This window comes from Bombina bombina, chromosome 4, assembly GCF_027579735.1.
Source record: "Bombina bombina isolate aBomBom1 chromosome 4, aBomBom1.pri, whole genome shotgun sequence".
NCBI lineage: Eukaryota > Metazoa > Chordata > Amphibia > Anura > Bombinatoridae > Bombina > Bombina bombina.
This window is the reverse complement of record NC_069502.1, coordinates 1,086,840,843-1,086,856,748: the sequence shown is the minus strand read 5'-3', so window position 1 is coordinate 1,086,856,748 and position 15,906 is coordinate 1,086,840,843.

Below are 15,906 nucleotides of genomic sequence, written 5' to 3'. Positions count from 1 at the left end.
GAGAGTGAGTCTTGATGGGCCAGATGGATGGGCCCGTGGCTGGATTGGTAAAGGGCAGAGAGCTCCAGTCCGACTCAGACGCCAGTAAGGTGGAGGTGGAGTACTGGTTTGGGCTGGTATCATCAAAGATGAGCTTGTGGGGCCTTTTCTGGTTGAGGATGGAGTCAAGCTCAACTCCCAGTCCTACTACCAGTTTCTGGAAGACACCTTCTTCAAGCAGTGGTACAGGAAGAAGTCTGCATCCTTCAAGAAAAACATGATTTTCATGCAGGACAATGCTCCATCACACGCGTCCAAGTACTCCACAGCGTGGCTGGCAAGAAAGGGTATAAAAGAAGAAAATCTAATGACATGGCCTCCTTGTTCACCTGATCTGAACCCCATTGAGAACCTGTGGTCCATCATCAAATGTGAGATTTACAAGGAGGGAAAACAGTACACCTCTCTGAACAGTGTCTGGGAGGCTGTGGTTGCTGCTGCACGCAATTTTGATGGTGAACAGATCAAAACACTGACAGAATCCATGGATGGCAGGCTTTTGAGTGTCCTTGCAAAGAAAGGTGGCTAGATTGGTCACTGATTTGTTTTTGTTTTGTTTTTGAATGTCAGAAATGTATATTTGTGAATGTTGAGATGTTATATTGGTTTCACTGGTAAAAATAAATAATTGAAATGGGTATATATTTGTTTTTTGTTAAGTTGCCTAATAATTATGCACAGTAATAGTCACCTGCACAGACAGATATCCCCCTAAAATAGCTATAACTAAAAACAAACTAAAAACTACTTCCAAAACTATTCAGCTTTGATATTAATGAGTTTTTTGGGTTCATTGAGAACATGGTTGCCTAATAATTCTGCACTCCCTGTATATATATATATATATATATATATATATATATATATATATATATATATGTATATATATATATATATATATATATATTAGAGTTGCACCAATACCATTTTTTTAAGACCGAGTACAAGTACCGATAATTTTCTTTCAAATACTCACCGATACCAATTACGATACTTCTTTTTTAATGTCATATGACAGTTTACCAAGCACAATACAGACTAATGATTTAAGATAGCTTCTTTATAGTTATGAACTGTAACTTAAAAAAGACAGTTTTATTTGATTGTTGTCACAAAGTTCACAGAACATGTTTATAAATAAAAATATTACAATAAAATATATTAATAATGATAACAATAAATAATAGCTGCAGCAGCTGGGAATGGAAAGCTACAATTTAAAGGGGTAATTACTGGATGCCATTGGGTTGTAGGGTGGCTATATAACATCAATCTGACATTTGTATTTAATACAAAGTAATATGATTTAATTCTGAAAAAAATATTGGGGAAGGAGTGTCCCAGTAATCCCTTTTGAGAAAAATGGGGCATTTGCATTCTACTGACTTAACAGAAAATAGGGCTGGTCTTCATATTTTTCCAGGGCTGTCCAGGATGTTCCTCAGAGTACAGTATCTTTTGAGCATAATTTTTCAAGATGAGAACTAGCAATCTAGCTATTAGATATTTTTTTTAAAAGTTAGTGTCAAGTTCTTTTTAAGGAACAGAAGCATCTCTGCATGTTCAGCTATAAGTCTGTTTCTGTTATCAGTAAGGACATTTGACGGTAAGATGAACAGTCTTTCACTTTTTACACTACTGCATGGGGCAGAAAGATATTTTTGGGCCATTTTAGCCAGAGCTGGAAATCTCAGTTTATTAACTGCCCAGTACTTCAGGGGTTTGCCTGAACGAGGTTCAGAGATCTCTCCCAGGTAGGATTCCAGCTGTATAGTAGCAGCTTTTGGAGCACTGCTCTGACGTACAATAATACAAATAACATCAATTTGTATTGGCAGAACAGAAGTGAACAAGTTTTAGTTAAGTCTTCACTCCAGCTTAAAATGAAATGGGAACATGCAGTTTGAAAAACGCCACAAGATGGTGTATGGGTAGGAAGTGGAGGTTTATGTATCGGTGCATTTGAACGATTACAAGTACTCATGCAAAGGTGACCCATTTTTTTTTTTGTTTCTGTCTTTTATGTTTTTATCTGTTGACCTGTCTGATTGTAAATTGTGTTTTTATTTCCATTAGAAAAACCCCAATTCGGTATGAAATATAGCTATTGATACTATGCAGGGAGTCTGCGAATATTTGTTTAGAAAATTATAACCAGAAAATTTTGTTATAAAGTTTTGGTTTTTTTTTCTCTGAAGGGGTAATGCCAGGAGGTGTATTCCCATAGACGCTGGGTTCAATATAGTGTGCTATAAGATATGTAGAAAAAGTCTGTCTATATATAGATACTGTGAAGTTTCCTGTACTTGCTTTAATTGTACTGTATTTACAAGATTTCTGTATCCCCCTGGTCCCTCTTATTCTGTTCCCTTGTGCTCTATTTCTTATTTGAATTGTATACCGAATTGGTAAATAAAGATATATTTAAAAAAAAAAAAATACTTACAAAAAGCTTAAATAAAATCCCACGAAAAGGTGACCCATTTAATACTAGCAATCATATCCATGATTTTTGTTTCTAGACAGAAATGTAATCAAATAATTTTTAAATGTATTTAGGGTATTGGCATTCACTACCTCCTTTCGTAATGAGTTCCACAATTTTATTGCTCTTACAGTAAAAAAATGTTTCCGTTGCAGGAGATTAAATCTCCTTTCCTCCAACCTTAAATTGTGACCTCTTGTCACAAACATTTTTTTTGGAATTAACAGAGCTTCTGCCATGTCTGTATTTGGGCCTTGAATATATTTATATAATAAAAGTAATCATGTTACCTCTCAAGCGCCTTTTTTCTAAAGAAAACAGACCCAGTTTGGCTAGCCTCTCCTCATAGCTTAAATTATCCATTCCCCTTATTAGATATGTGGCCCTTCTCTGAACTTTTTCTAGTTCTGCAATATCTTTTTTTGTGATCAGACTGCAGAACTGCACTCCATACTCAAGGTGAGGTCTTACCTGGGATTTATATAGTGAAAGATTTATGCTTTCCTCCCGTGAATCAATGCCTCTTTTAATTTATGCTAGTATCTTATTAGCCTTTGTAGCCGCTGCCCTGCATTGTGCACCCATCTTTATATATATGTTACTCAATTAATTACTGAGGCATCTTTGTAAGTATTAAATATATTTTTAAATCAGTAGATGATATTTCCTAATGATGGAAAAATACCCTTTCAGAACTATAAGGTAGGTAAATTCACTTATGCCTGCTATTAAGTTCTTATCTTTGTATTTTGTGTTTATCATAGGTATACAGAGAAATTATTATTGTCATTTAGACCATTTGGTTTTACGCAATTCAGCAGGTAGATCCACCTGCATTCTGCCTGTAGGAGGGATTTCTCCAAGTTCCCACCTCTGATTCCTAAGGATATTTTTTGATTTGCAGAGAATTTTAATGTTTTATTATTATTTTGATGGCATTTTTAAAGTGTCTGGCAACTGTAGTTAGCTATTTGCCCTTTTCTTCATCTTTATTGGAATTATTTATGTTGTTCATATGCTCCATAATCCTAATGCGGACCTGAGGTGTCATCATATCTACAAAGGACTTGGAACAAGGACAATGTAAAATACATATTACTCCTTCAGTTTTGCAGGATAGATATTGTTGCATTTTGTGTATATATCAAAATTTATCAGTGATCAATGTTATCTTTTGTACCTGTGGACAGATTGAGCAATTACCACAAGGATACATGCCCTGATTACATTTTGTCATTCTAGGTCTGTGTACATATTGATTTTGCATCAATAGGTCTTTTATATTGGATGGTCTTTTGTAGCCTACTAATACATTTTGTTACCTACGTCTTTAATTAGTGCTTGATCATTTTGGAGGATGTTCCAATTTTTGTTTATTTAGGTGCCTTCTTTTTTAAATAAACATAGCAAGAGAATGAAGAAAATTGATAATAGGAATAAATTAGAAAGTTGCTTAAAATTGCATGCTCTATCAGAATCACGAAAGAAAAATTTTGGGGTTCAGTGTCCCTTTAAAAGCAGGAATGTGAAGCTTAGGAGCCAGTCCATTTTAGGTTCAGCACCCTGGATATCAGTTGCTTTTTGAAGGCTACATTTAGCAAACCAATAAGAAAGCATAACCCAGGTTCTAAACCAAAAATGGGCCAGTTCCTATGCTTTACATTCCTGCTTTTTAAACAAAGACAGCAAGAGAACAAAGAAAATTTGCTAATAGGAGTAAATTAGAAAGTTGCTTAAAATTGCATGCTCTATCTGAATCATTAAATAAAACATTTGGGTTTAGTATCCCTTTAATCTTATAAATTATCTGTATGGTATGGATTTTAAAGTTCATAAATAAATACACACACACACATTTACATATAACTATATTTATATGTATATGTATATATATATATATATATATATATATATATATACAGTATATATATATATATATACACACACTCATATATATATACATATATATGTACACACATACATATATATATATATATATATATATATATATATATATATATATATATATATATATAAATACACACACTCAGATATGGCTGCTCAAGTTAGATTTTACACAATACCCTCATAAGCAGACCAGCAGTATATCTATTTATTCTTGAGATATATATGTATAGAGCTATAGAGATATATAGGTATAGAGCTATAAAGATATATCAAGAATAAATAGATAATAGGGATCCCTGGTCATCTTAAGGATCATCAAGTGGGTAAATCTTATAAATGTACACTAATAGTTTCTGAAAACTACAAGTAACATAAGAAGAGACTAAATTCAGTGTTGTAAAGATTTATATGAGCAAGTACAATTTTGAATGCAATGAATACATAGGGCAGTATAAAACTAAAACAAAGGAAATTCCTGTAAAAATAAGTCTAATTAATTAATTGGTAACAACTTTTTAACACTTTACAATTTTAAAACTCACTCGGCTAGATTTAGAGTTCTGCAGCCAAAGGGGTGCGTTAGCTACGCATGCTTTTTTTCCCCCGCACCTTTTTTTTTTTTGTAAATAATTTTTTTTTTATTGAAGTTGGAATAAGTATTAACAAACAAGATTCACCTTTAGGACAATATTACATCAAAGAGAGTCTTACATTGTCTATAATCTAAAGTCGGTGACAAAACAGTATTGACATATAATAAGAGAATTACATATATTCATATTTTAACATGGTTCTAGACAAAAGTGCAGGTGAAATGAAATAGAACTTCATTTTATATTATATTATTGGCAAGTGATCTCCACAACACAATAGAAAACGCTTCATAGCATATCTGAGTCAGATCTTCAGTCTGTGAAGAGTTAGTATGTGTGTTGGCCACTCTTGGGCCGACATATATAGGGGGGAAGGGGATATCAGCGGGCAAAAAGCCGCTCAGATAGAAGAGGGGAAAATGGAGGGGCGGAGCCTTCTAATCAATGCGGTGGGGCTTATAATATAATTAAGTGTGGGTTGGTTTCCTCTTCTGTTAAATAGATACTAAAGATAATACTAGGATTATAAGGTTCCTATTTCGAAAAAGTCGGCTAAGCTTCTCCCTGCTTGTGTAGAGTGAGATTATATACACTGTAGTGTGATGGGCATATTAGAAGATTAGCAAATTACGCAGCTATCAGTCTATAGGCTCTATAAGAGTCCAATACAACCCCTATAAGCACGGAAATGTCTAACCCATTAGGGGTATCCAGAATATAGGTGAACATATTTATGCGCAAAGAAGTGAGTAAAAAAGCTTGCTCATAATACATCATGTGTCTCCATATGGGGCTTATAGTTAAGGCTTCACAAAGGAATATATAATTGATGAAAGAATGTATTTCACCATTTGAGGGCTAAACTGTATCAGTCAGGCTAAGTAACCTTCAATGTATTATAACAACTCTCAGCTAAAGCAGAAATCAGCAAATAATATCTATGGTCAGTGATAAAATAGAACATTACTGCGTAAGTATTTAGAACAGAAGAGGGAGACGGATGCAACTATACACAAACTTAGCAACCCATGGAAGGGGAGGATCCCTCTCTAAGAGGGGCTAAATAAGGGACCTAGTAATTTGCCTAGATCTGTAGGTTTAGTCACTGCAGGGGCATTCATAACAGAAGAAATGAAAAGATAAAACATGTCTAGTCTGTAGGACACATGAGCTGCAGAATTATCATAAATGCTTAACCCAATTAACAAACCTTGAAGAAAAAAAGAAAGGTTTTCAAAGGTAAAACAAAGCTTGGTCAGTACAAAACTGTCAAACTTGAATGTACATATACATGGAGAAAAACATTAGGTATAACTTAAGATAATTTATGAGTCTGTGTCTAGATTAGGATGGTATGGGTTATTATAGGCACACAACCTAACAATGTAGTATGTAGAGGGGGGTTTAATCTCTTTTATCATTAACATACATTCCATAATAGTGTAGAGCCCTGTAATAAATGTACTCAGAGCTGTGAGTGCTTTATATATTTCTGACCTTACACGTGTCTCATGCTAGGGAATGCTTGATACACAAAAGGAGATATATCTAGATGATTGGCATACATATAAGAGGTTGAGTTCTACAAGGGGGGAGGGGAGAAAAAAAACAAAAAACCTATGGTTTAACATCGTTTGAAACAAGTGTAATGGAAAGCAAAATTAACCTCCCCACAAACCTCAAGGTGTATTTTCAAAACAGACAAACAATAAGTCCACACAGCTATGTAGATTAATAAGTGAACATAAACAACAACTAACGTCTAGCCGATTCCAGTGCTAGCCCTGTGGGAGATAGATATAAAAGACATACTTGGGAACATATGAATATTAGCATAGTTTCATGATAGGAAGGGGGTAAAGGGGAAACTTTAGCAATCCTTACGTTATTGATTCCATGAGAAAGTATCATATGCCCTGGGATTTAACTGATTAATATAGTTGGTAGATATGGGGATGTGGCCCTGGACTGCATTTCTGGTGTAAGTTTGCCTATATAGTGTTGCTCCACTGTGTTTCCTGAGGATCCATGTAGAAAGAAGGGATACCTCAAACAAGTAAGAATAAACTAGCGCTGTTTGACAGCTTTATACAAGACCCAAAACAGACTATTGTGGCTGATTTATCTAGCACCTGCAAGGGTTATTTAACAAAATCTAAGACAATAATGCAGCTAGTACAGGATGAGGCTTTCCAAAGTTGAATGAGGTGTAATGAGGGCACCCCTACAGTATGAGAAACACAAATATTGTAAGCAGTTACACCATTATCATAAAGCCACAGAGCATACAACTTTTTTTGTTGTTTTTTTTGTTTTTTTTGTTTTTGTTTTAACTAACGGATTATAAACAGAAAGCACTAGTGTAAATTACTGATATGCAGAACTGGGGTATATGTTCAGTGCCAGGCAAGATGGGGCCTTTCTGCATATATGAGTGTTTTTAGCCGATCCCAATCCGTGCCGACACCTGATGTCTAGTACTTGATTCCAACTTAGTGGATATATCAGGACCCAGGAATATTTAGTGTAAACACAACCAGGAAAACAGAAAAAAGTAAAAAAAGCAAAACTTATAACTTTACACATCGGAGTAAAGAGTACACAGTGAACTATGCACTATGGAGTCCCTTGATCAGTCAGCTATGCAGGGAGTCCATTATAGAGAGATGTTACAGTTTATTACCCAACTCCCATTTTTATGACAGTCATGGGTATGTTACTTGGTACTTGAGCTTGTGGAGGGATAGTACATTGTAGCTCAGCAGATCCCGTTGTCATAGTTTGGAGTGAGTGGAACCGCCACCTAATTGCCGGGATACATGGAGTTTCCATCAGCGTTCCATAAGCAGGTAAAAGTTTCTCGCAGGCCTCGTGAACACCAGCCGTTCTGGGATTAGTTGATAGATATGTAAGACTCCGTTCAGACCCCGTCTCCTCTGTGTCTAGATATGTTAGGGGCAAGATCGCGGTGTAGCTGTCATACTTGTGCCTCCGTTGGTAGTTATCGGTTCCAGCGTGTGATAAATTGCTGCTCTCTGCTCCACCAGAGGAGCTAGCTATACTCCGCTCCAGAGTTGTTAAAGGCAGGGTCTCTCCTGTAGTGTCCAGCGGGTTAGATGCACTAGGCGAACTGTCGTGTTGGCCCCAGTTCTCTGTGCTCCCTTGTTCAACGAGCTGTGATGTTGAAAGCTGGGTCTTAGGTTGTCTTAGGTCCGTCTTTGGGTCTAGTGACAATGCCGGGGATGCAGTGCAATCTCTGAGCACATCAATTAGCTCAGCAAATCTGCAGCACATCAAGTCTCCAAAAGCTTCCAAATGTGCGAGCAAAGTCGCATTTGTTTCCTCCATGTTGAGCTATAGAGTGTAGCTAAAGTGCCGCGTGGATCACAAAATGGCCGATGACTGCTGGTTACTGAAACTACTTTTGTGACTTAATCCTTATGGAAATTCTCAAAAATCGGGCTGTAGGGTCCTCAGAATGCTTTCCCAAAGTTTACTGTCCACCTTAGAGGTAAATTGGGCTGCACTGAGCGGTCAGAAAAGGAGTAAATTGGCCGGTCAGGTCCGGAGCTATAATGAGAGCGACCGCTCAGATGCAGGGCTTGCTCCGCCCCCCCCGCACCTTTTAAACAACGCTGGTATTTAGAGTTCACAGAAGGGCTGCGTTAGGCTCCAAAAAAGGGAGCGTAGAGCATATTTACCGCCACTGCAACTCTCGATACCAGCGTTGCTTACGGACGCGGCCAGCTTAAAAAACGTGCTCGTGCACGATTCCCCCATAGGAAATAATGGGGCAGTTGGAGCTGAAAAAACCTAACACATGCAAAAAAGCAGCGTTAAGCTCCTAGCGCAGCCCCATTTTTTCCTATGGGTAAACAGTTCCTAAGTCTGCACCTAACACCCTAACATGTACCCCGAGTCTAAACACCCCTAACCTTACACTTATTAACCCCTAATCTGCTGCCCCCGCTATCGCTGACCCCTGCATATTATTATTAACCCCTAATCTTCCGCTCGGTACACCGCCGCAACCTACGTTATTCCTATGTACCCCTAATCTGCTGCCCCTAACACCGCCGACCCCTATATTATATTTATTAAGCCCTAATTTGCCGCCCCCGCTATCGCTGACCTCTGCATATTATTATTAATCCCTAATCTGCCGCTCCGTACACCGCCGCAACCTACGTTATCCCTATGTACCCCTAATCTGCTGCCCCTAACACCGCCGACCCCTATATTATATTTATTAACCCCTAATCTGCCGCCCCCAACGTCGCCTCCACCTACCTACACTTATTAACCCCTAATCTGCCGACCGGATCTCACCGCTACTCTAATAAATGGATTAACCCCTAAAGCTAAGTCTAACCCTAACACTAACACCACCCTAAGTTAAATATCATTTCAATCTAACTAAATAAATTAACTCTTATTAAATAAATTATTCCTATTTAAAGCTAAATACTTACCTGTAAAATAAACCCTAATATAGCTACAATATATCAATAAATTAATTAAATACAATACCTACAAATAAATACAATTAAATAAACTAACTAAAGTACAAAAATAAAAAAGAACTAAGTTACAAAAAATAAAAAAATATTTACAAACATTAGAAAAATATTACAACAATTTTAAACTAATTACACCTACTCTAAGCCCCCTAATAAAATAACAAAGACCCCAAAAATAAAAAAATGCCCTACCCTATTCTAAAATTAAAATAGAAAAGCTCTTTTACCTTACCAGCCCTGAAAAGGGCCCTTTGCGGGGCATGCCCCAAAGAATTCAGCTCTTTTGCCTGTAAAAAAACCCATACAATACCCCCCCCAACATTACAACCCACCACCCACATACCCCTAATCTAACCCAAACCCCCCCTTAAATAAACCTAACACTAAGCCCCTGAAGATCTCCCTACCTTGTCTTCACCACGCCGGGTTCACCGATCGATCCAGAAGAGCTCCTCCGATGTCTTGATCCAAGCCCAAGCAGGGGGCTGAAGATGTCCATGATCCGACTGAAGTCTTCATCCAAGCGGGAGCTGAAGAGGTCCATGATCGGGCTGTAGTCTTCATCCAAGCGGGAGCTGAAGAGGTCCATGATCGGGCTGAAGTCTTCTATCAAGCATCATCTTCAATCTTCTTTCTTCCGGATCCATGGTCATCCCGCCGACGCGGAACATCCATCTTCACCAACGACTTCCCGACGAATGACGTGAAGATGGATGTTCCGCATCGGCGGGATGACCATGGATCCGGAAGAAAGAAGATTGAAGATGCTGCTTGATAGAAGGTGAACCCGGCTTGGTGAAGACAAGGTAGGGAGATCTTCAGGGGCTTAGTGTTAGGTTTATTTAAGGGGGGTTTGGGTTAGATTAGGGGTATGTGGGTGGGGGGTTGTAATGTTGGGGGGGTATTGTATGTTTTTTTTTACAGGCAAAAGAGCTGAATTCTTTGGGGCATGCCCCACAAAGGGCCCTTTTCAGGGCTGTTAAGGTAAAAGAGCTTTTCTATTTTAATTTTAGAATAGGGTAGGGCATTTTTTTATTTTGGGGGTCTTTGTTATTTTATTAGGGGGCTTAGAGTAGGTGTAATTAGTTTAAAATTGTTGTAATATTTTTCTAATGTTTGTAAATATTTTTTTGTTTTTTGTAACTTAGTTCTTTTTTATTTTTGTACTTTAGTTAGTTTATTTAATTGTATTTATTTGTAGGTATTGTATTTAATTAATTTATTGATATATTGTAGCTATATTAGGGTATATTTTACAGGTAAGTATTTAGCTTTAAATAGGAATAATTTATTAAATAAGAGTTAATTTATTTCGTTAGATAAAAATTATATTTAACTTAGGGGGGTGTTAGGGTTAGGGTTAGAATTAGCTTTAGGGGTTAAAAATTTTATTAGAGTAGCAGTGAGCTCCGGTCGGCAGATTAGGGGTTAATGCTTGAAGTTAGGTGTCGGTGATGTTAGGGAGGGCAGATTAGGGGTTAATACTGTTTATTATAGGGTTATTGATGCGGGAGTGAGGCGGATTAGGGGTTAATACATTTATTATAGTAGCGGTGCGGTCCGGTCAGCAGATTAGGGGTTAATAAGTGTAGGTAGGTGGCGGCGACGTTGGGGGCGGCAGATTAGGGGTTAATAAATATTATGTAGGTGTCGGCGTATTAGGGGCAGCAGATTAGGGGTACATAGGGATAACGTAGGTGGCGGCGGTGTGTGGTCGGCAGATTAGGGGTTAAAATTTTTTAATAGAGTGGCGGCGATGTGGGGGGGCCTCGGTTTAGGGGTACATAAGTAGTTTATGGGTGTTAGTGTACTTTAGAGCACAGTAGTTAAGAGCTTTATAAACCGGCGTTAGCCCAGAAAGCTCTTAACTACTGACTTTTTTCTGCGACTGGAGTTTTGTCATTAGATTTCTAACGCTCACTTCAGCCACGACTCTAAATACCGGCGTTAGAAAGATCCCATTGAAAAGATAGGATACGCAATTGACGTAAGAGGATCTGCGGTATGGAAAAGTCGCGGCTGGAAAATGAGCGTTAGACCCTTTCTTAACTGACTCTAAATACCAGCGGTAGCCCAAAACCAGCGTTAGGAGCCTCTAACGCTGGTTTTCACGGCTACCGCCAAACTCTAAATCTAGCTGACTGAGAATTGAAGCTTTGGGGCCGAATGTGGCGAAATACCCCTGTTTCTGTGTGAGACTTTCGGCTCACCAGAAACAGGAGTTAAGAAGCAGTGGTCTTAAGACCGTTGCTCCTTAACTCGTCCACTGCCTCTGAGGCTGCAGACATCAATCCGCCCGATCCGCCCCTGCTAGCGGCCTATTGGACAGCGGGTTATGCATACACTGACAAAATTAGTTTTCACCCATCAGCAAAATCTTATTTGTATGTAGGGTTTTATGATCTACTATTTTTATGGATTACTCCTGCAAGTTTTCTGCATAAAATGAAGCCTAGTGTAAGCTGATAAAAGTTAAATAGTAATATATGATAATATATATAAGATATGGAATAATTGTTTTGTGTTTTGCAAAGATGTATGAATTCTAAATGTGGAACCCTAAAATGTTTGATTAAAATATAATGATTTATTTATTTGTCGTTACTTATCTTGTATGTGATGCATTGTATATGGCTTTTTGTCATTAAAGGGACATGAAATCCAAAATCTTTCTTTTATGGTTCAGATAGAGCCAACTTTTTTATTTAGTTCCATGATCAATTTTCTTTGTTCTCTTGATATCGTTTGTTGAAAAGCAGGGATGTAAGCTCAGGAGCATGCACGTAATTGGAGAACTTTATGGCAGCAGTTTTGCATGAATGTTATCCAATTGCAAAAGCACCATATGGTGGCACTATTTCCTACCATGTAGTGCTCCAGATGCCTACATATCTCCTCAACCGTGGGAATAAAGCTAATTTTATAATAGAAGTAAATTTGAAACTTTTAAAAAATTATATACTCTGAATCTTAAAACATATTTTTTGGGGCTTCATATCCCTTTATATGAATTTAAAAAGTAAATCTGAAAGGAGATCATCACCCTTCGCAAACAAGGAACAGGCTAAAAAAGATAGCGAAGGCATTGCATATTCCTATAGACACCATTGGAAGCATAGTTCGCAAGTTCAAAGTTAAAGGAACAGTGGTTACTCTACCTAGATGGGGCAGAAAAATGAAGCTATCAATGGCTGCAACCAGATTTCTGAGAAGGCAGGTTGAGAAAAATCCTTGAGTGACTGCAAAGGACCTGCATCAAGACTTGGGGGCATATTTATCAATTTGCGAGAGGACATGATACGAATTTGGCCGCTAGCAGGGTGTGTCAATCAACCCGATCGTATTCGATCGGGTTGATTTCTGTCCGTGGCCTCAGAGCAGGCGGACAAGTTATTGAGCAGTGGTCTTTAGACCATACGGAGCTTGATAAATATGTCCCATGGTGGCAACAGGCACTGAGGTTTCAGTTTGCACAGTAAGGTGCGTACTAAAAGTAGGAGGTTTCTACTGACCCAAGAGCAAGGAAAGTTGACTCTAATATGCTCAAAATCATATAAATAAGCCACAGAAGTTTTGGGATTCTGTTCTGTGGAGCAATGAAACAAAACTGGAACTTTTCAGCCTAATGTATCAGCTGTATGTCTAGAGGAAGAAGAATGAAGCATATGCTGAAAAGAACACTCTGCCTATAGTTAAGCATTGTAGTGGCTCAGTGATGCTCTGGGGCTGCTTTGCATCCCCTGGCACTGGAAACCTGCAGCATGTGGAAGGCAACATGGATTAATGAAAGTATCAGGAAATCCTAGGAGAAAATGTCATGCCTTCTGTGAGGAAGCTGAAGCTTGGGCGTCATTGGCCCTTCCAACAGGACAATGATCCCAAACACACCTCAAATAGCATCAAGGCTTGGTTGCAGAAGAAGTCCTGGAAGATTGTACAGTGACCATCACAGTCACCTGACTTGAACCCCATTGAAAATCTCTGGTGGGATTTGAAGAAGGAGATATTACTGAACTAGAGGCCATTGCTCATGAGGAATGGGCTAAGATTCCTGAGGAACACTGCCAGTAGCTAGTGTCTGGCTATGCATCTCGTTTGCAGCAGGTCATAACAGCAAACGGGTGCTCTACTAAGTACTAAAGATGCTTGCCATGAAGGGGGTTGAATAATTTTGAGACTGCAGAATTCATTAAAAGTTGCATTCTCAGTTGAATTTGGGGAAACCACTTGCAGCATTTCTTGTGTTGTGCTATTTCAATTTCTTTTGTTTGATTTGTTAATTACAAACATCTGAAAGCCTGTAAAATTTGACAACAAACCTGATTTGCAATTGGGGTTGAATAATTTTGATTACAACTGTATGCCCATGGAACATCCATGTTCAGCCTATTTGACAAAATAACAACAATTACAACTTGTATTTACACTATTAAAGTGAATGTCAAGTCACGTTCACCACTCTTCCTCATCTTGTTAATTACCTAAAATAAACGTTAGTTTAATTCATCATTTTTTTATAATTTAAGACTAAAACCATAATCGAAAGATTTAAAACCCTACTTCGCTTACTTTCTTCCTCCGACCGCCATCTTGTCCCTCGTATCTAATTTGATTGACATTACCCTTAACGAATTATAACTCATACCCCATGGCGTCCAGCGCCTTTTTGCACACGTAACGCGATCAAACTGCGCATGCGTTCCCTAACAAATCGTCATTGACAATCCATGCTCGTTCACATGTAGCGCATGCGCAAACAATTCCGAACACCTAACACATGCGCAATGTCTATCTACCTGTCAACCGCGGTCCGCGATCCCTAATAAAGTGTTTAACCCCTAAACCGCCGCTCCCGGACCCCGCCGCTACCTAATAAAGTTATTAACCCCTAAACCGCCGCCATCTACCTTAGCTACCCCGCCGCCATCTACCCCTGCGCCATCTACCCCGCCGACATTTACCCCGCCGACATCTACCCCATCTACCCCGCCGACATCTACCCTGCCGACATCTACCCCATTTACCCCACCGACATCTACCCTGCTGACATCTACCCTGCTGACATCTACCCCGCTGAAATCTACCCCGCTGACATCTACCCCGCTGACATCTACCCCGCCGACATCTACCCCGCCGACGGCTACCCCGCTGACATCTACCCCATCTACCCCGCTGACATCTACCCCGCTGACATCTACCCCGCCGACGTCTACCCCGCTGACATCTACCCCATCTACCCCGCTGACATCTACCACATCTACCCCACTGACATCTACCCCATCTACCCCGCTGACATCTACCACATCTACCCCGCTGACATCTACCCCGCCGACATCTACCCCATCTACCCCGCTGACATCTACCACATCTACCCCGCTGACATCTACCCCGCCGACATCTACCCCATCTACCCCGCTGACATCTACCCCGCCGACATCTACCCCGCTGACATCTACCCCATCTACCCCGCTGACATCTACCACATCTACCCCACTGACATCTACCCCATCTACCCCGCTGACATCTACCCCATCTACCCCGCTGACATCTACCACATCTACCCCACTGACATCTACCCCATCTACCCCGCTGACATCTACCACATCTACCCCGCTGACATCTACCGCATCTACCCCGCTGACATCTACCCCACCTACCCCGCTGACATCTACCCTGCCGACATCTACCCCATCTACCCTGCCGACATCTACCCCATCTACCTCGCTGACATCTACCCCGCCGACATCTACCCCGCTGACATCTACCCCATCTACCCCGCTGACATCTACCACATCTACCCCGCTGACATCTACCCCATCTACCCCGCTGACATCTACCCCATCTACCCCGCTGACATCTACCACATCTACCCCGCTGACATCTACCCCATCTACCCCGCTGACATCTACCACATCTACCCCACTGACATCTACCCCATCTACCCCGCTGACATCTACCACATCTACCCCGCTGACATCTACCGCATCTACCCCGCTGACATCTACCCCATCTACCCCGCTGACATCTACCCTGCCGACATCTACCCCATCTACCCCGCTGACATCTACCACATCTACCCCGCTGACATCTACCCTGCCGACATCTACCCCATCTACCTCGCTGACATCTACCCCGCCGACATCTACCCCGCTGACATCTACCCCATCTACCCCGCTGACATCTACCACATCTACCCCGCTGACATCTACCCCATCTACCCCGCTGACATCTACCCCATCTACCCCGCTGACACCTACCACATCTACCCCGCTGACATCTACCCCATCTACCCCGCTGACATCTACCCCATCTACCCCGCTGACATCTACCACATCTACCCCGCTGACATCTACCCCGCTGA